Below are 22,028 nucleotides of genomic sequence, written 5' to 3'. Positions count from 1 at the left end.
GAGCAAAACTCTTGTCTCTTGCTGAATGGGCTGAAAAAACAAATACATATGTAACTTCAAAAAGGTCGAGATACGCAATCTCTTTTTGCAACAACGCAACCGATGGCCAACTTACACATTTACCGTCAAACTTGTTCCTTTGATAAGCTTCAATTATCTCATGCGTGGCCTGCGAGTTGTGCTTGCTTAATTAATACCGTGCAACGCTCAAAAACTGGCACGCAGCCGCAGTCTCGGCAGTAGATTCCGAGGTGTCCTTGAACTACGTTGTGTACATTGTTATTGTTCTCTCTTAAACGGTCATTAAGGCACCTTCCGGTTTGCCCTATGTATACCATTCCGCACGAAAGCGGAATGAGATATACGACACCAGTAACACAAGGTACAAAGCGCGTTCTGTGTTTCACAGTGCATCTTCCTTTAAAAGCAGCAGGATTATTCACCAGCTTACAAAGCTTTGTAAGCTTTTCTGGGGCGAAAAAAATAACAGTGATACCAGCGCGTTTACCGATTTTTTTCAGCCGATGCGACACGTTATGCAGATACGGAACTGCAACACATTTCATGGGAACAGACGCGCTTTGAGGCTGAGATCGCCCTCCTTGATTTTTACTTTGCTTCAAAAGTTTTTCCGCAACAGCAGAAATCGGGGCGCTTGAGTAACCAGCGCTTAAGAGGCGCTCTACCTGTGCTTTGAAGCTGCATTGCATCGAGTGCACGCATGACCTCTTGAGAGCGTTTACCAGGCAATTTTTAATGATACCCCTTTTCACCAATTTTGAATTAGCTGAGTGGAAAGGTAAAAGGGGTTTACCACTCCTCGGAGAAAACAGCCAGCACAAATGATTACTTCTTAGACAGAGTGTTAGGTCTAAGAACCTAATCAAATTTCCAGACGGTAACTCATGCGTAAGTTCAAGAAAATACAAGTGCTTCTTAAACAAATCTAGAAGACTAAGGACAACAACTTCAAAAACAGTAACCAAACAATCAATAAATACAATGAAATCATCAACAAACCTACAGACCTTCACAACGAGAGACTAGTCGAGATCTTTTTGAATGTGGCGATCCTTATGCGCGAGAAAGATGTCACTCAGGGCTGGTGCCAAACAGGAACCTATCCAAGCGCCGCTTTTTTGAATTAAATGTTGCTCATTCCAAGATGCAACCGTTGACATAAATAAAATGAAAGAAATTCCAGAAAACCATGAACTGGCATACCTGACGCCTTCTGGAAGTTTATCGACCCAAACGAATCAATGCATTCTTTCAAGCACTGGAGCAGTGCGTTATGTGGAAATGAATAATATAGATCTTTCACGTCCATTGAGAAAGCCTTCAGTCCTTTGTCATTAGACCTTAAATACTTAATAACCGCCTCTGAGTCTTTTACCAGGAAAGTATCGTCAATAGTTAAAAGGTTGAGCTGTTCTTTTATAACAAGGCGACCTGTTTTTGCCAGGTCCCGTTCTCAAAAACTATAACCCGTAGTGGGCAGTCAATTTTGTGCGTCTTGGCGGTAAGATGTCAAGACTTAGCTTCTTTGATTTGTCAATAGATTTAGCAACTTTTTCTAGGCCGAGAGAGCTGCAAAGCCTTTTCGATTTCAACTTAGCTTTTGCTATAGAAGAGTGGCTGGGCTTAAAAAAGGAGTTTATAGCCATAGTGACTTTGTCCTTAAACAAAAGGGAAGGCAAAACAGCAAAGCCACCTTCTTTGTCCGATGTTACAAGAGCTAAAGACTGGGCTTTTAAGAAAGATACAACATTTCTAGTGGGCGCTGCACTGCTAGAAGGTTTACAGCGTGTTAAAACGTCCACACCATCACAAACACACGAGTTCATGTCGCTGTCCGGGGTGCGTTGAGCAACTTGTCGTATGAGTGTCAGTAGCTCTTGTGGCGTTTTTCGAGACTCAACAGCAAACTTTGGTGCAAGTCCCAAGACATCATGCACTTTTTCAGGAAGTTCAACATCACCAACGATGTGTACCCGGTTCTTCGGCAAGACTGGCTTCTTTGAAGGGACGGCTCGTTGCGAGGTATTAAGCAAGCAAAACTCGCGGGCCACGCGTGAGATAATTGAAGCTTATCAAATAAACAAGTTTGACGCTAAATGTGTAAGTTGCCCATCGGTTGCGTTGTTGCAAAAGGAGATTGCGTATCTCGACCTTTTTTAAGTTACATATGTATTTGTTTTTCAGCCCATTCAGCAAGAGACAAGAGTTTTGCTCACATTGTATCGCAGTAGTTGTTCCTGCACCCTTCTACGCATGCCCATTTTTCTCATTTTTTGCCTATATATGTACATCACTCCGATATTAAATCTTTGTTGAAAGTCAGCGCTCTTCTCTGTCCTTGTTTTTTCGCTTCCGTAGTTACGAAGTATTTACTTCTAGGTTGCGCTGTTCCTGCATTCAGCAGTGTAGCACGCTTGGCCTAGCATCTGCTTCGTCAGACATTCTCTGTTGCTATACATTGGGAATTCATAAAAAGTTGAAGTCTAAGTTTCAACAAAATATTCTTCTCTTGAGCGAGTATTCTGGACACAGGAAGTGCTGTTGTAAAATAAGGGTACGTCATTATTTAGTTTTCTTTACTTTAAGTGAAAGTTGCTACAAGGATAGCGCATATCTTTTCATTCCATGCTCCCAGAAAAGGCATCTTCTTTTTAGCCTCGATGACCATTCATTATGACCTAGTGTAAAGTAACGTGCGAGTTGATAAGGACTGGAAAATTGGCGCATACCATTAATCAAAAAGTTTACGAAAGGGCAAAGCTCGTGGTTTGTTCTGAGGGTACGCAGCGAAACATTGTTTCAGCGTCGGCTGTCAGACAAACTCGACGCAAATGAACTCGAGTGCGGCAGTTGAATGTTTACGGAAACTGCCAGTTGGGGGTGGGTTCGTGTCGCGACGGGTTGACGTAGGCAGCTTCCCGCTTTCAAGCCAACTAAAAAACCATTTATTTATTTCGTTGACATGGAGCGCACCCCCCCCCCCCCGAAACTTATATAGTCTCGGCATGAAAGTCCGGGGCATGATTCTTCCATTTAGCTTCCTGCCTAAATTTCTTACTAGCTATGAGGCCAACTTTCTCCCAGCACAGTCTCACACACACCGACTTTTTTGCACAATTCAACAAATCTTGAAACTCTAGCTCAAGCAGAGAATGCTCATCATCTTTTAATTTGCACGGGTAAATCACTCTGTCTCTGTCATACATGAGTCATATCACAAAAAAAGTTGTGTATAAAAGACTCTATTTATTAGGGTTTTAAAGCACGCCTATGGATAACACAGTTTGAGCCTTTGATGTCTACTTCACGTATTTGTAAGTTTTACTGGACTTCACGAAGCATCTAGCCGAACCGTATAGTTCTGTGCCGGGCTGAAAGTGTGCCTTCTGCAATGAGATATGCACGATACGTGAAATACACCTTTTGTTACAATTCAGAAAATGCTTCCTCCCTTGTAGCATATGAAGTCCCGAACTGTAGCGTCGAAAATAGCAGAGATTCAGTGTAAAAACACCGGCAGTAGGCCCATGCCACCTCATGACATTGCTGCAAAACGTTTTCTTTTGCATTTTCTATGCAGTGTCCTTGAAGAAATGAACACTTGATGTATTTGTATTGTATTGTTCTCACAACATCGTCATTGAAATCACGCTTCAAAATGACTTTTTGCGATTCACTCCCAAACATTGTTGCATAATGAGTTCATTAATGGTAATTTCAATTTTCTTGAGTGAGGCTCTCAATAAAGTTTTTCAATATTGCTTTGCGTTACCATACGACAGAAACAAAAAAAAATTGCTGAATATCCCACACGTGCTAATACATAAACTCTATCACACAGCTACGGATACCCCACACTTGTTGGAAATTCTACACAAATATAAACGCACAAATTTACACGGAAGTTGCACGTACACACATCCGATAATGCACATATACAGCCCCCCCCCCCCCCCCCGCTGCCCTATCGGTCCCTTCAACGTTAGGCATACATTCTGTCACACATACTTGCGCCCACATACACAAACGAGCCCGCGTGCTTTAATGCCTGAACACACGCACACATGCAGAAACAAACGCATGCATTGTTGCCGCTAGATGGAGCAGAAAGAGGTTTGGTGCTACGATTGCCCATCATGGAGATTTAGGCGCGTTTGCATGCAACGTGTTTGCGTGGCTTCATTTCTTCGAAATGAAGCCATGCAAACACGTTGTTTAATAATGGCCCTGCATTCATTACTAGAGGAACCTCAAAGCGAGAGCAGGAACAGATCTCTTGCCTACGGTATCAGCTACTGTCATGCTTCACAAGATATGCCCGAAACACTCAGTTACTTCCAGGTGTCCCTTTTTGCATGACATGAATATTGGTATAATCTTATAGGATCATACAATATTTAGAAAACTTGAATGGCTGTGTGACTCGTGAATGACAATGCCAAGTAAATAAGACAAAACTCTTTTATTTGCCCTTGCCCTTATAGACAGTTATTTAAAGTGCAATTCTTACGTGTAGTTATTTTGTGGTGTAGTGAGCAAGAAATACTTATAAAACTATACCTAACGTATCTGTTTCGCTATTTATTACAGTTGTATATATATTCAGGCAATATAAAAAAGAATAATTGCATTGTGGCTAAATAGCGTGAATACGCTATATGCCCACATTACCATGATTCTTTTTTACATTACCTTTATATGTTTACAACAGTAATAAATACACAAAACAACGCCCTTAAACCTGAAATGGTGAGCCGGGCAAATTAAGCAAAAACCAGTCCAATAAACTTTGCTTTCGTAAATACCTAAGCATGAAAAACGCCACTTTATCTCTTTTGGGTATATGTGAACTCTGCTGCTATGGAAAAAACTCGGCATTGCCAGACACTAATATACTTAAATTATAAGAACAGCAATGCTGTTCTTAATTTAGTTTTGAGTGTGACGATCTAAAATCAAAATACGCTTTTCAGATTACGGCGCGTAGATGGTGCACGTGCGATTAGAGTCAAAAGTGAAAATGCAGTCTAAAATTGCACATTGCACGAAACATGCAAAATTCAAATCATCGCCGTGCTTCCTGAAGGAAGACAAGACTGTCTCTAAAGGTGTTCTACCACCAACAGCTACGAAAAATCAAATATTCATCCACGAATAGGACTATTGTTTCTTAAGCTGACAAGAAACTTCGGTTGAATGTTGAGGTCAAATTAAGCCATGTATTTATAATACCAATGTTGTATTTTCTTTGCTTTAGCGCCTCTTCATTTTTGTACCCTTCATGTCCTTTTTCTCATCATTATTGTCGCCGTCAGTTCACACTTCATTTCGCGCAAGTATATAGACACGAGGCACTAAATTGAAACAGCGCATAAATTTAAAACGCTTTGCCAGGTGGATGTGACTTGAGGCTTCGTTTTGTCTGAAATAGGCATGAACCTCTCGGTGGATAAGTTCGTCGAGTTGTAAATTCAGACGGAAGCATCTAGTGAAACTGAAAATTGAAGATTTTCACGTATGCTGACCTGTCGCACACCCTTAGTGGATTTGGAAATAGTTTTGGACAGTATAACTTCAGAGTACCGAACTGTTTACATCATACGGTGCATTCTGGCAACAAAATTAGCCGGCATATTTGATTGCAAAGTGACCATTGTCTATTCCAATTCGCCAGATAATTGGCGTATCCTTGACTTGAAAGTGACTAAACTTATTGTTGGAAATATCAGGATACGCGTCACACTACTTCACTGAAGAATGAGTCAACTGACTATATTTGAATAGCACCTCTTTTAGCTCTACATTTTCAAGATGACGTCCCATAGGTAATCAGGGTAAAAACCGTAGAACATTAGAGTAAATTACGTATGCCGTCCGACATGTGGTTGTGAGCCCAATACCTCACATTGTACGACTATAATACAGTAATTCTACATGCAAAAAAGCAAATTGCATTGAATAAGGGAACACATAAGCGGATTATAAGTTCAGTCTCAAAATGAGCACCGCCATCTTTGACAAAGTCTTCGTGGTATGGCGATTAAGGCTCTTTAAAAGAAGCCTATGTGATTCTTAAGACACAGACGTTCACATCGCATTCTGATCATCAAGTGGTATTTCAATCAATCGCCAGTCATTTTGGTCTCATTAGAGGTAATATAGTGGCTACAAGCTGGAGCACCAACATTCAATAAGAATACTCAATTTGAATTTGTTCCGATTAGACGCAAGAACGTTTTGCTTCAAGTACGTCAAATGTTGTTCGAAGGCATGTGGTCTTGCGATGTAACAAAGCACCTTTGTTATAACGTATACAATCTTCTTCTTTCTGAGAAAATAAATCTTTATTATATGTCAGATAACCTTTCAAACCATTTCGGATTGGACACCATTTAAGATTGGACAGCGTTTGAACACGCTGTTTATGCTACGGCAACCAACACACCCACACTGCGATATGGGTGACTGTTCCGCTGTGTAGTTTTGCGGTGTGCATCCCTGTATGAGGTAAATATATATAATTCAGTAGCAAGATAAGTTGAGCAAGTTGCAAGAACTTGGTATTGGCTTCGAGAATTTATATGGACTATGAATAAAGGTTTTAACGCAAGGACGTGCGTTGAAACAGTTTGAAGATCTGGCTATTGACAACAAATTTTCGATATGAATACATAAGAAAGCCTTGCCAAGCCTGTACGAACTGTTCGTGTGATGAAAGGACTAACGAAAGGACCTTTATGCATTTCAGGCAATTGTTCTGGTAAATTTTGGCACCCATATTGTCAAAACTCACATTCATCATTTTCCATTGTTTTACTTGTGTTTGTTTACGTATATGTACATTATTATTGCTCTTTTTCTTTGAACAACTAGCGCATGTATTTAGAACGTAACAAGATTCTGAAAATTTTCACTATAGAAACGGACAGTCGACAATAACGTAGTGTTTTTTCTGATGTTTGTGCAACACTTAAAGACCAAAGCAACGAAACGCGCAGCAAAAAATTATGACCTGTTCACTTCTTTGAAACAACCAACTTTTTTTTTTTGGGGCCAAAGATTGTCTATAAGGGCTGAGGTTTTAAATGTAGACAATCATTTGTGGTATCGTGAGAAGGTATTTTCAATAAGTAGCGAGAGGCATAAAATGAAGGTGGATAAATTTTTATGCGTTGAAGGGAACTCTCATTTGTTTTTTTTTACCTAAGCACGTTCTAATTATAGCTCGTTCCTAAAAAGAACCGTTCCACAACGTAAAAACTGTTAGCACATCACAGAATGTTATGTAACCTTCTATCAACGAAACGTTTTCAATTTTACCGGGAGAACTTCAACGTTGGCTAAAAAACCGCCATTGTTAGTCTAAACTACTATCCCAAACTGTACTCGGGACGTTATAAAACATAATTCGAAATGCATAAACAAAAGCGTGTACCTTGTCATGTAGTTTCAGTCAGTCAAATTTTACTGAGACATTCAGCTTCCTTAACGTGGATTTTCTTACGTCCCGTTAGCAGTCTGTGTTTAGAGTTATCACCAAAAGCAAAAAAAACCTTCTACAGGACAAAGTCAGCTGAAATTATTCTGTCTACTTTCTCAGATACTAATCATTATTAGGTGCTCGTTCCCAAACTGAGCAGTTGGTGGCAGGCCTTAACGCTTCAATGGCCGTACCCAGATATGTGTCACGCAAGTGGCGAGAAACCACAAATAAAATCTTCCCAGAAGCCAGAAACAGCTGCTGGGGTTCCGGAGAATTTTGGTTGTAGTGTTGTGCCTGAGAAAAAGAGAAATCACTCCACGTTCTGAAATTCACACAGCTTCTTTAGTTAGCTAGTTACCACGCTGTCATCGGCACGGAGTAATTCATGATAGGGCTTGAGCTTTAAGCGGCCCGCTGAAATCAATACTGCGTGCTGTTTTTCCGCGTGGTGATTAGTGATTAACACTCCTAAGCACTCGCCTAGGCAGGCGCCACCATGAAAGCTGCCCTCTGAGTTTTTCAGACAATACCATTCAGGAAAAAAACAGCGGGAATCGTGCGCCTATGTAGTCTTTGCACGCCAGTTTGTTCATGCTATTCACAATGCTGTTACGATTAGACAAATTTAATATATAGATTTGATTATGATTTTGATTCTTACAGTAAATACTGCGGAAACAATAAAAACGAAGGTGTAAAAACAGCCCAGTTTTTTGTTTTTTTATTGGAGTGGCATAAGTCCATCGCAAAGGAAAGGATATGGCTCGTCTTTTTTAGTGAATGTAGGAACACATACCAAAACATTAAAAGTGGCACGTCATATACGAAGAGTTCAAAAGCGACTAATGGCTGTCCTTGAATAAGTATCCTGAAGGCGTTATTTGGGTCTTTTCGAAACCACTATAATGATAAAAAAATTGGCAGCATATCCATGGAGTGTGTGATGGAGAGTGGGGCGAAGCATTCGTCCGTCCATTTGTTCTTGCTTCCGTCCGTCCTTGCTTCCGCATGTGTGATCGTCCATGCGTCCATCCGCCCGTTCGTGTGTGCGTCTGTTCATGCATTCATCCCTGCGTTTGTCCATGCATCCGCCCCTACCTCCGTTCATGCGTCCATCCATGCATCTGTCTGTGTGTCCGTTCGTCCGTCAATTCAACACTCCAAGTACAACCATCTCGCATTTTTTCATCATATATTCCCCATATAGGAGCATCGCCACCCAGCGGACATTCTAAGTACTAAACGAGAGGTGGCACACGCACACTTTCTTACGGCTTGCGCTTCGGTTCTACTTCCCACCTTTAACCACCTCGAGTTCATGGTATATACTAGTTTATTGTATTCATGGCACTGCGGCTCAACGCTCGCTAAACCTTTCTAAAATCAAGGAGGTTAAGCCCAGCGAGTATAACGTAGCAACCCTTTCTTGTCAGATAGTACTCAATGTACATGCCAATGGCTGCGAATGGGGAATGAGAGACAGGAGCATTCGGCTTTGATTTAATGCGCACGCCGCGAACTTTTTATTGTTCAACAAAGCACAAGAGAAAGTTCCCACCAGCACCACCTTGCAGGTCAAAATGTAACACTTATTACACACTACGACTACGACTACGAGGGACGAACAGGTGCCGCTTTAAGGAGCTTCGCCTCTAACACCATGGAAGCTTTCGAGCGAGCACGACAGCCAAGTAAACGCTGCCATCTCACTGATAAGTTTCTCTGGAACTGAAAAGGCAAGTATTTCTCGTCAGCTTAGCAGACCAGCACTAATCAATGACCGTCTCACTTCATAGTAGTCCATCGAGGTACGCAATGTTGTATTTCCTTGCTCTAAAATGAAATGATACTTGTAATGCGGTAAACGACGCGATAAATTATGAGCTGTCGTCCTTTGCATCCATGTGCAGCGACTCAGCTCGCATAGTATGAGCAAGGTGCTTACTGAGACCAAAGCACTATTTGTTTCAATCTATTGATCGTGTGGGGTTCAAAACAAATGCCCTTCCATCACAAACAAAAGAAAAAAAAACGATAGTTGGCTCAACAACTAGAAAGCGTTCGCGCGAGTGAGGACATTGAAAGAAAGTCCCTGTTTGGCTGCCGAATATTCAATTTGTACATCCCTCGGGCAGCCCTTACTTCCAAGATTTCCATAACTTCTTGGTATTGACCGAATCCCCAACCCTCCTTTCTGGAATTGTGCAGGCACAGTTTCGAGAAAGCGCCCTCTTCGAAGTGACTGCGTCTTCGTTAGATTAGGTTTACTGTGTGGATATCTCCGCATCTATGCAAACAATGCCTTTACCATCGACTTGCACGACTTAACCTGTTCGCGAGCTGTTCCGTATACGGTGCGTACAGAACAGCTCGCGAACTCCACAATTAAGTGAAAAACGTAGAAATAAACTGAAGTTTCCGCCCTCCCATTTTAGTGCGCGTGAGAGAAAACACAGTTAACTGCGCAACGGATCAATAGTCACACAATGCGGTGAAGCAACAAATGTTTTATATGAGATCACAACAAGGTTTGATTCTGCCGCTGTTGTTGTTCAGCACCAGCACCAGTGTGTGTAACTACTATTGCATGAAATAAGAAAAGCAATTAAATGAAAATGTCGAATACAGAAGGAAAAAATGAACCCAGGCTTTGTGTGTGGCAGCCCAGCACTCCACCACAGAGCTACGCTTTGCGTTTATCCTTAATGCATGCCGGTACAGGAAACTTAATTGAAACCTTACCATCCAGGCATCATGACGGGAAAGGAATCTCGTTAACATGTGTGGTCAAGCGTTTTAGAGCGGTAAAGTAACAATCAGGTGCCAGTGTCATACAATGCAACTTGCGTATTGAGTATTGAGTGGGTCATTGAATTCTTCTACCAATTAAAAAGCATCTGGCCTAATTTTTCATCGCCTTCAGCCACATCACAAAGAAAGAGCCCAGCATCGGCGAAATGTTTTACAAGTGTCTAGCGAGTACCACGTTTTCCCAGCGATTGGAGAATAATGGAATAGTGGGCGCTTACTCGCGACAAAAAAAAAATTTATTAATGGTGTATTGGGTATCATTGAAGTGCGCTTGCAAGGAGTTTTGTATGCAAGTTCTCGCTGCAGAGCTTTTTCGAAATACAGGCAAAAAAAATGGCAGATCCCACGTACAGTGGAAATAGATGATGTGCAAAGGATGAATGAGAAACATTGATATGTCACTTTAAAATCAGCACAGCATTATGAGGTGAAGGTAAACGATGCCGTAAATGACTTCCGTGTCATGATTATCATGTTTGGATAAGCCATTTACCTTCGTCATCTATTCACGTCACGTAATACCGAAATTAGTATATGTGGAGCTAGCGAAACGGCCACGAGCACATTATGGGCATGGTATGTTGTCATGTTCCTACTTAACACGTGTGTAAAGATTATCATGTTTGCACTAGTCATATATTTTGTCATTCATTGGCGTCACGTAGCACTAAATTCGGTATATGTGGAGCTAGCAAAACAGCCTCGAGCGCATCATGAAGGGACCAATAAAGTCCAACGTAGCGTTGACGCGCACGCACGCTAGCCAGAGCGACGCTACGCTAGCAAAACGCGAGCACTCTACAGTCACGGCAGGCGGGACCAGCGTCCGTCGGTGCGGCCCGACGGCAACTGGAGCGAAGTGCGACATGCTGCGTTTCGCGCCGACGCGGTACCCAGACAACACTGCGTCTCCCTCTTTTCGTTACGAAGGGAGGCCGGATGTGCTAAAACGCGCATGCGTAAAAGCAACGCAACGCGGCACACACTTGTGAGTATGTGGCAGGACCAGCCCCTGGCGTGGACGCCGGGGTGACGTGGCGAAATAAACGCCGGCGAGCATGCGCACCGTGTTACGTCAATATGAATTGGCGCCTGGACATTGGCATGTAGTCATGTTCTCAAATGACACGCATCTCATGATTATCATGTTTGCACCAGTCACATATCTTCATTATCCATCGGCGCCACGTAATACCAAGTTATGCATATGTGAAGCTGGCGAAACGGCCGCAAGCACATCATAAGTGTGTCATGTAGTGGTGTTGTTACATGAAGCGCATGTCGTGATTATCATGTTTGGATGTGTCATTTAACTATGTCGTCCATTCGCGTCACGTAATATCCTGCGTGATATATGTGAAGCAAGCGGAACTGCCGCGAGCGCATCGTAAGCGCAGCATGTAGTTGGTTATGTTGTTACATGGGACGCATCTCATGTTTATCATGTTTGCACCAGTATTATACCTTCGTAAAACATTCACGTTCCATAATGCCAAATTTGGTATAAGCGAAGCTAGCGAAACGGCCGCCAGCGCATCAAGAGCGTGGCATGTAGTCATGTTATCACAAGACACGCATCTTATGATTATCATGTTTGCACCAGTCACATACCTTTGTCATGCATTCACGTACTGTAATGCCGAATTTGGCATATGTAATGCTAGCAAAACGGGCACAAGCGCATCATGATCGTGGCATGTAGTCATGTTGGTACATGACGCGCATGTCATGATTTTCATGTTGGGGTCTGTTGCTTGTGTTCGTCATGCAATTATACCATACCATACCAGTTTTGCAACATGCCATGTGAACGAAACCACTGCAAGAACTGCACGACCGTTAAATGTAATACATGACTTTCATAACATACATGTCATATTTTCATGTTATGACTAGTCAAATATGTTCTTCCTACTGTCATGTTGTGCCTTACCAAGTGTGGTATTGATACGATTATCGGAACGGCCACGAGAGCTTAAAGTCGTAGGTGGCTAAATCGATAGATAGATAGATAGATAGATAGATAGATAGATAGATAGATAGATAGATAGATAGATAGATAGATAGATAGATAGATAGATAGATAGATAGATAGATAGATAGATAGATAGATAGATAGATACGCTCCAAGTCACCGAAGGTTGCTAAGAAATGCTTCGCGTTTAAAAAAACAAGATGAAATTCATTATAGAATGCAAACGTTAATATGGGATTGAGATTTTGCTTCGAATGTATGACCATGAACCATTCGTTGCATGCAACTATTGATGAGCTTACTTGGAGAAGACGCTGTTATAGTGTTACTTCTATTAAAAATGTTCAAGAGTCAGTGCTTCTTTGTTACTGTGACTTCAAGCTCGTTAATCACTATGAATGGTCACTGACAGTCACGGACATGCTGATGTTGATTATTTTATTGCAGTGCTTGGATTATTTACTCCATAGCAATTATTGAACGTCAAAAAGTCCCTGCTCACCGAAGTCAAATGTGTGCCATTTTCTTCAAACTTACATATTTACTTTCAGCTATTTGCGACATAGCCTAGCTACAGGCGGGGCGCCTCTGGTACCCGAACTGATTGCAGTTCACATAAACGACCCGGCTCGTTGTTCCTACAAAGGGCAAATGGTCAGCTCTCATGGAAAGCGTATCAGATCTTCTTTTGTTACTTCTTTCCCTTCCGCGACCCCTCAAAAAAAGACAACACTAAAGGAATAGAAGAGTCAGCTTCCGTTAGTAGACGCCTGCCTAAGCATCCTAGCCTGCAGTTGATCATTGGGTCAAATTACTCAGTACACGATGACATGTTGCTGAACTTGACATATCGCGTCGTACCGAAAAAAAAACTATGTATTTGGACGGATATCAAACATTAATAAGCGCAGCTATTGGTAATGCTACGTAGTTTATTATAGCTATTTTCTAGGACAAGCATCTAATGGCTTTTTGAAAAAAGAAAATGAATTCGTTGCGGCGCGGTCATAGGATAACTAACTTGACGCCAAGAATGACAAGAACATTCCTGCTGTCATGGCTAGAATTTCATTTCTTGATTTGCCTACGGTTGTTTCAGGGCGTTAATTTTGGTAATTTTACCCGAACGCTCTTAACGTGTTTATACTCGATGTTGTTAAAAAGGTCACTTCGCATAAATGTCAGCGTTGGTGTTGCTGGTTGGGAACGAAAAATCATCGTCTCATACGTGGCCGAAAAATTTAGAAAGATGCAATGGAAATATAATTAGGCGTTTTCGGCTGTGAATGATCGAACCCTCCCTGTCCACGTGGCAAGCTGGTGTTAAACAACAAAGCCATGATATTTGTGAAAGTCACTTTGGAAAATACAATCTCATATGAATGCCTTGAGAGGAAGGCGTTCCTCTGACACATGCAATATTGCGTGCCAGAAGCGTAGAATCGTGCTAGGTAGCAGAACGTGTGAACTTGAAAACAAGTGATCTTGTTGTTTTCATGCTTATGAAAAAGTGCTCAGACATAATTATTATCAGCAGCAGAAGTGAACCACTGCGAAGGATTGATTGATATGTGGGGTTTAACGTCTCAAAACCACCATATGATTATGAGAGACGCCGTAGTGGAGGGCTCCGGAAATATCGACCACCTGGGGTTCTTTAACCTGCACCCAAATCTGAGCACACAGGCCTACAACATTTCCGCCTCCATCGAAAATGCAGCCGCCGCAGCCGGGAATCGAACCCGCGACCTGCGGGTCAGCAGTCGAGTACCTTAGCCACTAGACCACCGCGGCGGGGCACTGCGAAGGAGCGCTTGTTTCACACATGTACAGTTGGCCTTTCGCTGATTCGCGATAGGGCTAATCGTTCCGTAGTGGGCAGATAACAACTGTGCTAGCCATATGTACTCAGGCATTCAATGACACTTCAAAACAGTGAATATTACGCGTACAGTGGTTCGTTCCCTTACGGCTTGGTTTCAGCGCGTGCGGCATTCCTCCGTCACGAAAAGAGGGAGACGCAGTGTTGTCTGGGCAGCGCATCGGCTTGAAGTACACCATGTCACACTTCGCGCCTGGTGCCATCGGGCCGCGCCGACGGATGCTGGTCGCGCCTGGCGTCAGGCTATAGAGAGCTCGCGTTTTGCTGACGTAGCGTCGCTTTGCAAAGCGTGCGCACGCGTCTACACTACACTGAAGTACATGAGGCCCTTCAAGATGCGCTCGCAGCCGTTTTGTTAGCTCCACATGTACCAAATTTGGTGGTACGTGACGTGAATGGATAACGAAATATATGACTGGTGCAAACATGATAATCCTGACACGCGTGTCATGAAAGAACATGACAAAACACCACGCTCATAGCGTGTTCGCGGGTGTTCCGCTAGCTCCACATATACCTAATGTTGAAAGCAAGCATGTGTGAACAGACTATCCAACGTCGCTATTTTTACCACCATTACATAACCCTTTTCATAATCCTTTTCGCTTGTTTAAGGAATACGCTAGGGTAAACTCCCCAAAAAGTCCTATTTACAATTTTGAGAGCGAAAAATCTGCTGTCCTGTCAGGAAAAGACCTCTGACAGGCTGATGTCGAGCGGCCACTTCAAAATATTTAAGTGCAGTACCAAAGGACGCCAGGTGCGTTCCGGTGAAAGCAGAACGTTCACATTAATGTCTCTTTCATTGCGATAGCAATTTCATGAATCGACTGGACTTAGCCGACAGTGTCGCTGTTGCCATCATTTTCCGTATATGTATACGTAACTACGATGCAAAAATGCAAAAACAAAAAAATAATTGAAGGAAAGACTCTGATGCGCGCAATCGAACGTCTGACCTCTGAATTGTGAGTGTGAGGCGTAAGCCCATCAGCCATAAAGGAGCATTTCATTCACCGTTTAAATGGCAAGCTATTTATATCTACCGCTTACCGCTGATAAGGTGGCTAGAATGGGGACGTGTGCTGACCAGCCTTTGAAGGCTGTCCCAAAAGCAAGTTCCTGCCGCACGATGGCGTTGTCAGTGGAGGCACCGTGCTTTTCTCGCGCCGCTGCTTGCTTCTAGGCAGGCAAGGGATTCCTTTGCGCTCAATTTTAATGCTTGAGCATTTTCAATTCTGATGGGCATTTATTGAGTGTTGTATACGTCGAAGAACTATGAAAAGCGTGTCTTGTGAAAAGCATTTGTGAGGAATTGCTCCCGCAGACTGGCTGGGTGGAACAACGCTGTGTGGGTCGCTCGCAGGTTAGTTATATCGTTCGGATTCTCATACTGATTCAAATAGTGGAAGTCAATACAGTTTTTCTGCAATGCAGTAGAAGCATGTATCAAAATTGAAAACTGGCGGCTTAATAAACGTTTATTGGAAAAAGTACATGAAAGCATTACACAAGACAGAGCTTCACCTTGTTGGCTTTATTTTACGTAGCATGCTGGTTTAGCCCTCTAAGCAGAAAACACGCACATGCGTAATGGTTAAGTCTGGCTCTTTTCATTGCAACTTTGCTGCTCACGAGGCGTGTCTCCCACCAGGCCGCCACACACGCCAATGTTTTAAATAAAAGAAACATATAGTTTTCCATTGGCTTAAACATGTACAAATTGACTTTATAGTAAACATTCAAAAAAAGTCTGTCTGGTTGCGTATGAAAACTGGTAGATGATTTACACTCCAACCAAAAGTTTTGAAGAAACCCAACGTTTTGGAACCGGCTTGATTCCTTCCTCAGGAGAGGCTGCAGTACTACGTAACAGCGGCGTCTTCAAAGCACTCGCAGAGCGCATAATGACCCCCTCTATCTCTCTCGTTTTTCCGTGGAGCGCAGTTCAAGTGTATAAATTTAAGGAAGGGCTTCGAGAGAGCAGTAGAAGTTTTGAGCTGTCACTGTATATGCCACGACTCGAGTAGTAGCCTTCTCCTCCAGTTCATTTTGCTTTCAAGGATGGTCGTTGCTTCTTAATTTTTCTGATGGTCCGACGTCTCAGCATGCTCGGCAACAGCGCTGCGCTTTTTGTAGAGCTTATGCGCATCGTTGGCGTCTTTCTTGAGTCGTTCCCGTAGGTTTTTGTCTCGCTGATATACGAAAAATGGCACTCGACACACGAGATTTTGTAAACTACACCGGTTATCATGTCCATTGTTGGCTGGTCTTTAGGGCGGGGGAGGAGGTGGCCCAACGTAGACGAAGGCCAACATGTAGGTGGTTCCGTGAACGTATGCCATCGATACGCGTTTCGGGGGGCTGACAATTACTGCTGATTGAAGTTTTCGTATCCTTTTTTGCTCTGCGCGGTGGGTGGCAGTGCGATTGAAGTGTTTTGGGTATCCGTTTTTTCTGAGGTCCGCAATTACGCGGGCCTTACCTTGTTTTCGCTCCATGTCGTCGGAGCATAAGTTCTTAGCTTTCTGGAATAGCATGGTCACAACCGAGTCCTTGTGACAGGCGAGGTGGGAAGAATCAAAGTGAAGATAGTGGATGGTGTTCATTGGCTTTCTGTGAACGGAAAACACTAGGCCGTTGCGATTTGTTGCCACCTGGACGTTGAGAAAAGGCAGGCAGCGGCCGCTTTCTCACTAGGCCATGAATTGTATGGCTGGGTGCATGGAATTTAGATGCTGTCTAAAGTTTTTCACTTCAGATGTCTTGATCACGCAAAAGCAATCGTCCACATAACGAAGAAAGAGCCTAGGTCGCGGCGAGAAGGAGCTCAGTGCTTTCTCTTCCATGTAGTCTATGGTCAGGTTTGCCATTGTGACGGAGATAGAAGCTCCCATCGTGGTTCCCCTGTTCTACTGTACGAAATACATATGTACCTTGAGTCAAAATGCTTTTCGCAAACTGCAGAATTCTCTTGCAGAGGCTTCTCGGCCTTTAATATGACACGTAACGACTTTTGTAGGAAGGAAGAAAGGAAAATAGAGGGAAAAGAAAGGCAAGGAGGTTAACCAGCCTATAGGCAGCCGGTTTGCTACCCTGCGCATGGGAGAGAAATGGGGGAGATGAAAGAGAGCAGAGAGGGAAGAGGGAAACAGCACATTCTGCAGCACACGCGGGCACACTCAGTCATAGTCCAGTCTTGTCTTTCGCGGTGTGTGACATTGCTGTTACAGTCGCTTGTTCAAGTCGGTGTCGCGTAGGAATTTCAACAAAGCTTTCGTCGCCTTCTGTTGCAATGTATTCTCTCGCGTACTTGACAGAACAGTGTCCACAGACATTTGGCTGTTGTCGATGCGCGCAAAAGCGGACGCCAGTGACTGTTCCTGGATTTCATACAACGGACAGTCACACAGGATGTGGTGTAGCGTCTCTTCGCAATGACAGGCATCGCAGAGAGCGTTGTCGGCCATCCCTATGACAAAGGAGTAAGATTTTGTAAATGCCACTCCTAGCCATGAGCGACGAAAAATGGTGACTTCTCTTCGGTCGAGTCCAGTGGGCATGCGGAGAGCCATCAAAGAGGACAGGTGGTGTTGACGATTCGTATCGATGCTTGGTGGGCACCATAGTGAAAACGTGATTTCGCGCGCAAGTCGACGAAAATTACTGGCAGCATCGGTCCTTGAAAGTTGTATGGCTTCTTCTCGTGTTCCTTCAAGGGCTGCCCGCGCGGCAGTATCGACATGTTCTTTCCCTGTGATGCCGCAGTGACTTGGAAGCCATTGAAGCGTCACATGATGCCCTTTCTCAAGTAAAGTGTGGAGAAGGCATTGAATTTCGAAAATAAGCTGTTCGTACGGGCCGCGACGCAGTGCTGAGAGCACAGATTGTAGGGCAGCCCTTGAGTCGTTGAAGATCGACCATTGTTGCGGTGGTTCCAGATTGACCACACAAAGTGCAGCGCGCAAAGCAGCTAGTTCCGCTGCTGTAGATGCCGTGGAGTGGTCAGTCCTAAAGCTGATGGTAACACCTCTTGCTGGGATAACTACTGCCCCTGACAAACACTCGTGGTTCGTGGAACCATCGGCGTATACATGTATGCTGTCTGAATATTTCTCGTGCAAAAGAAGAAGAGACAGTTGTTTCAGCACGGGCGACGAAAGCTCAGATTTCCTCCGGATCTCTGGTACACTAAGATGCACTGTGGGTCGAATAAGACACCAAGGTGGTATGGATGGTTTAGATGCAGGAGTGAAGCCCGAGGGAAGTTTATCGTTGTATTTCACAATCATTTTGGCGAACGATGCTTGGCGCCTCTCTGAAGGCAACAGTGCAAGGTGATGGCAGGGAGCACATGCGAAGTGTCTGATGTGGTTTCTCAGGACTTCTACAACAATGTGAGTTTGTATCGGATAGTCACCAGCAATTTCAATTGTTGCTTCTGTTGACGTACATCTGGGCAGACCAAGGCACACTCTCAGCGCTTGGGCTTTTAGTGCCTGTAAAACACGAACATTGGTCTTGCAGGTATTGCTAAGCACGGGCAAGCTATATCTGAGGAAACCGAGAAACAGGGCCCCGGAAAGCTCCATCATTGCATCTACTGACATCCCCCACGTCTTTCCTGCCAGGAACTTGAACAGTTGGGAAATAGCGATCAGGCGCTTCTTCATATAGATCACATGCGGACTCCAACAGAGGTCCCTATCAATATAAATGCCCAGGAACCGGTGGGTTTTGGCGGATGAATTCGGTCGCCCGCAGATTGAGATGACATAAGGGGTCAATGCTTTGCGAGTGAAAGCCGCCAGCGCGCATTTTCTAGTGATATGCTGAGACCTTCTTTGAACAAGTAGTTGGAAATCATAGTTGCTGCTTTTTGAAGCCGGGAACGTATCTGAGGACGTTTGACTGCCGATGTCTAGACACAGATGTCGTCTGCGTATATTGAGATTTTATTGGTGCTTGGCAAGTATTCAGCAAGGCCAATTAGTGCAAGATTGAATAGCGTCGGCCTAAGAACTCCACCTTGAGGAACACCCCTGGAAGTATAGCGTCGCGTAGTTGGGCCATCTTCTGTTAACACAAAGAATGATCTTGCAGACAGGTAACTTGAAATCCACCGAAAGACTCGACCACCAAGGCCAACCACCGCAAGAGCACCCAAAATGGCTTCATGTAGTACATTATCATAAGCGCCTTTCACATCTAGAAACAAAGCTGCAGATAGTCGCTTACGGGATCTTTCGTGCTGAACGTACGAAACTAGATCAACAACATTGTCAATAGAAGAGCGGTCGCGTCGGAAACCAGCCATTGAATTCGGATAAATCTTGTAATATTCAAGTTACCACTCTAGGCGGCCTATTATCATCCGTTCCATTATCTTCCCTATGCAGCTGGCCACTGCTATTGGACGGTATGAGGCGAGTTCGAGTGGGGATTTGCCCTGTTTGAAGATGGGTAACAAGCGGCTTACTTTCTAGTCATCAGGAACATTGCCATCCTGCAACGAGATGTTGTAGAGGCTCAACAGTTCTCTCCTTGCACCTTCCCCAAGGTTGCACAAGGCTCGGTACGGAATACCATCTGGGCTCGGAGAAGTTGAACGCCTGCAGAGAGCTAGTGCCGCCTCGAGCACCTCCATTGTAAAAAAGAGGTCCATGTGGTAGTCACGGGAACACGGGACGTCACCTCTCACTGGAGAATCTGGACGAGTGGCTTGGTTGGTGATCTGCGCACAGAAATCTTCTGTGACATCGATGTCTTGCCTCCTTTGAAATAGCGCGAGCGCTCTCAATGGAAAGCGCAGTTCCGTAGGGTGACGCAGACCTTGCACAGTTTTCCAAATGTGTGAGAGTGGTTTCCGAGGGTCTAGTGACTGGCAAAACGTTGTCCATCGTTCCGACGCTAATCTATCTATGCGACGCCGAATCTTCTTTCGCATCCTCCTGGCTGCCCTAAGATGGTGAATTGATTTTGTACGCCGATACCGACGCTCCGCCCGGCGTCGCAGTGCTCGGAGTCGCTCCAACTCTATAACAAAGTCTTTTCGTGTAGAAGATATTGTCACCGTGCGAGTGGCGTTTTGCATTGTGCTCTTAATTGTTTCCTTTAACCCAGATTATAGGCCATCGCTGCAAGCATCTTGCATGTCAGATTTGAAGTTGGTCCATTGAACTGCTCGAATGGTCGTCCGTGGGCCGTAACTAGACAAGCCTTTGATGTCAAGGTAAATTGGAATGTGATCACTTCCTCTTGTCTCAACATCTGGAAACCACTTGACGTATCTCGCGAGGGAGTTGGAGACAAAGGCTAGGTCGAGACAGCGGCCGTATGTCACCCCTAGAAGAAAAGTGGGGCTGCCGTCGTTCAGGAGAGTAAGGCCATAGTTGTAGGCGATGTTTGCTAGCCTGCGTCCTCTTGCATTTGTCCGCGTACTTCCCCATGCGTGATTGTGCGCATTGAAATCACCTATAAGGACCCATGGTGCAGGACACACTCTCAAAATACCCGCTAATGTCCTGGAATCGAGATTATTCGACGGCGATATATAAACGCCTTTGAGAATGAACATGAGTTTGTTCTTTTTCACAGTGATGCAGACATACTGATTGTCATCGTGAGGTGCAATTGGTTGCACAACATACGTCAGTTCACGACGAACAAAGACGATGATTTCGCTGCACGCACCGTTCGTTGAAGACACGACAGCTTCGTACCCCGATAGTCTTGTTGGTTTCGACAAATTGGGCTCACAAACGACGACGATTGGAAACACGTTGGTGAACACAAACTGACGAAAATCTGAAAGGCGTAATTTTGGTCCTCTGTCGTTCCATTGGATGACGGATGCAGCCTTGACTTCTTTACGAAATGTTGAGGTGTGAGTAGCCATCTTCCTAGTTGAGAGACTCAAGCACTGGGCTTAGGGGGTCCAATAGTTCAAGTGCGCTTCGAGCAGATGGTGTCTTCATGTCGACTAATACCGCTAGGATGGCTTCTATGAGGGAACGCAGCACCGAGAACACTTGACGATCAGTTTTAGGCAAATCTTCCATGGTTGGAGACGGCTCTTGTGTGGCCACACCCTGCAGAGGTTCCTTGGCAGAAGAGCGCGTTGGGAGCGTGGGCCATTCCTCCAGAGAAGGAGGCTTCTCTGTTTCTTTCGTAGAAGTGGTGGGCCCTTTCGCGGCGCTACTGGATGGAACCGCTAAAGAGTGGGAAGAGCGTCTCGGGAATATGCTTTCTTTGAAGACTTTCGATAATGCCGACGTCGACGCCGGACTACTTCGGCTTCCTCCCTGTGTGTCGAGTTGTCTCGGGCCATCTGTCTGAGACCGCGCGCTTCTTTTGGATTCGAGGACAGTCTTTCGACGAGGCAGCATGAGGACCACTGCAGTTGGCGCACTTCATAGTAGTCGCCCGACAGGCGTCTTCAGCATGAGGTTCAGCGCAGCGGGGACACATTCGTAAGTTGGGACATACGCCCTTGACGTGTCCTAGCCTGAAGCACTGATGACATTGAAGTGGCTTTTGGATGAATGGTCGAACCGGATGTCGAAAATTTCCAACTTTAACGCGGGACGGTATGCAATCTCCCTTGAAAAACACTTTTACGCAGCGCGTATTTCCAAGGCGCTGCACTTGCGTAATGACAGTTCCCTCGTTTGCAGGCTTGATGAAGGTAGACAAGTCAGCTTTACGAATGGCAATGACAATGTCATAAATTACACCGGCAATTGATTTGTCATCCATCGGGATAAAGGGCCGCATTTTAATGCCACCTAGCTCAGTCATTTGCTGCAGCTGTCCTAGCGCACTCACATCGTGCACGTCTATGGCGAGAATATTCT

Source organism: Rhipicephalus microplus, chromosome 2 (genome assembly GCF_043290135.1).
Source record: "Rhipicephalus microplus isolate Deutch F79 chromosome 2, USDA_Rmic, whole genome shotgun sequence".
In the NCBI taxonomy this organism is placed as follows: Eukaryota; Metazoa; Arthropoda; class Arachnida; order Ixodida; family Ixodidae; genus Rhipicephalus; species Rhipicephalus microplus.
This window is presented reverse-complemented; position numbering follows the sequence as displayed.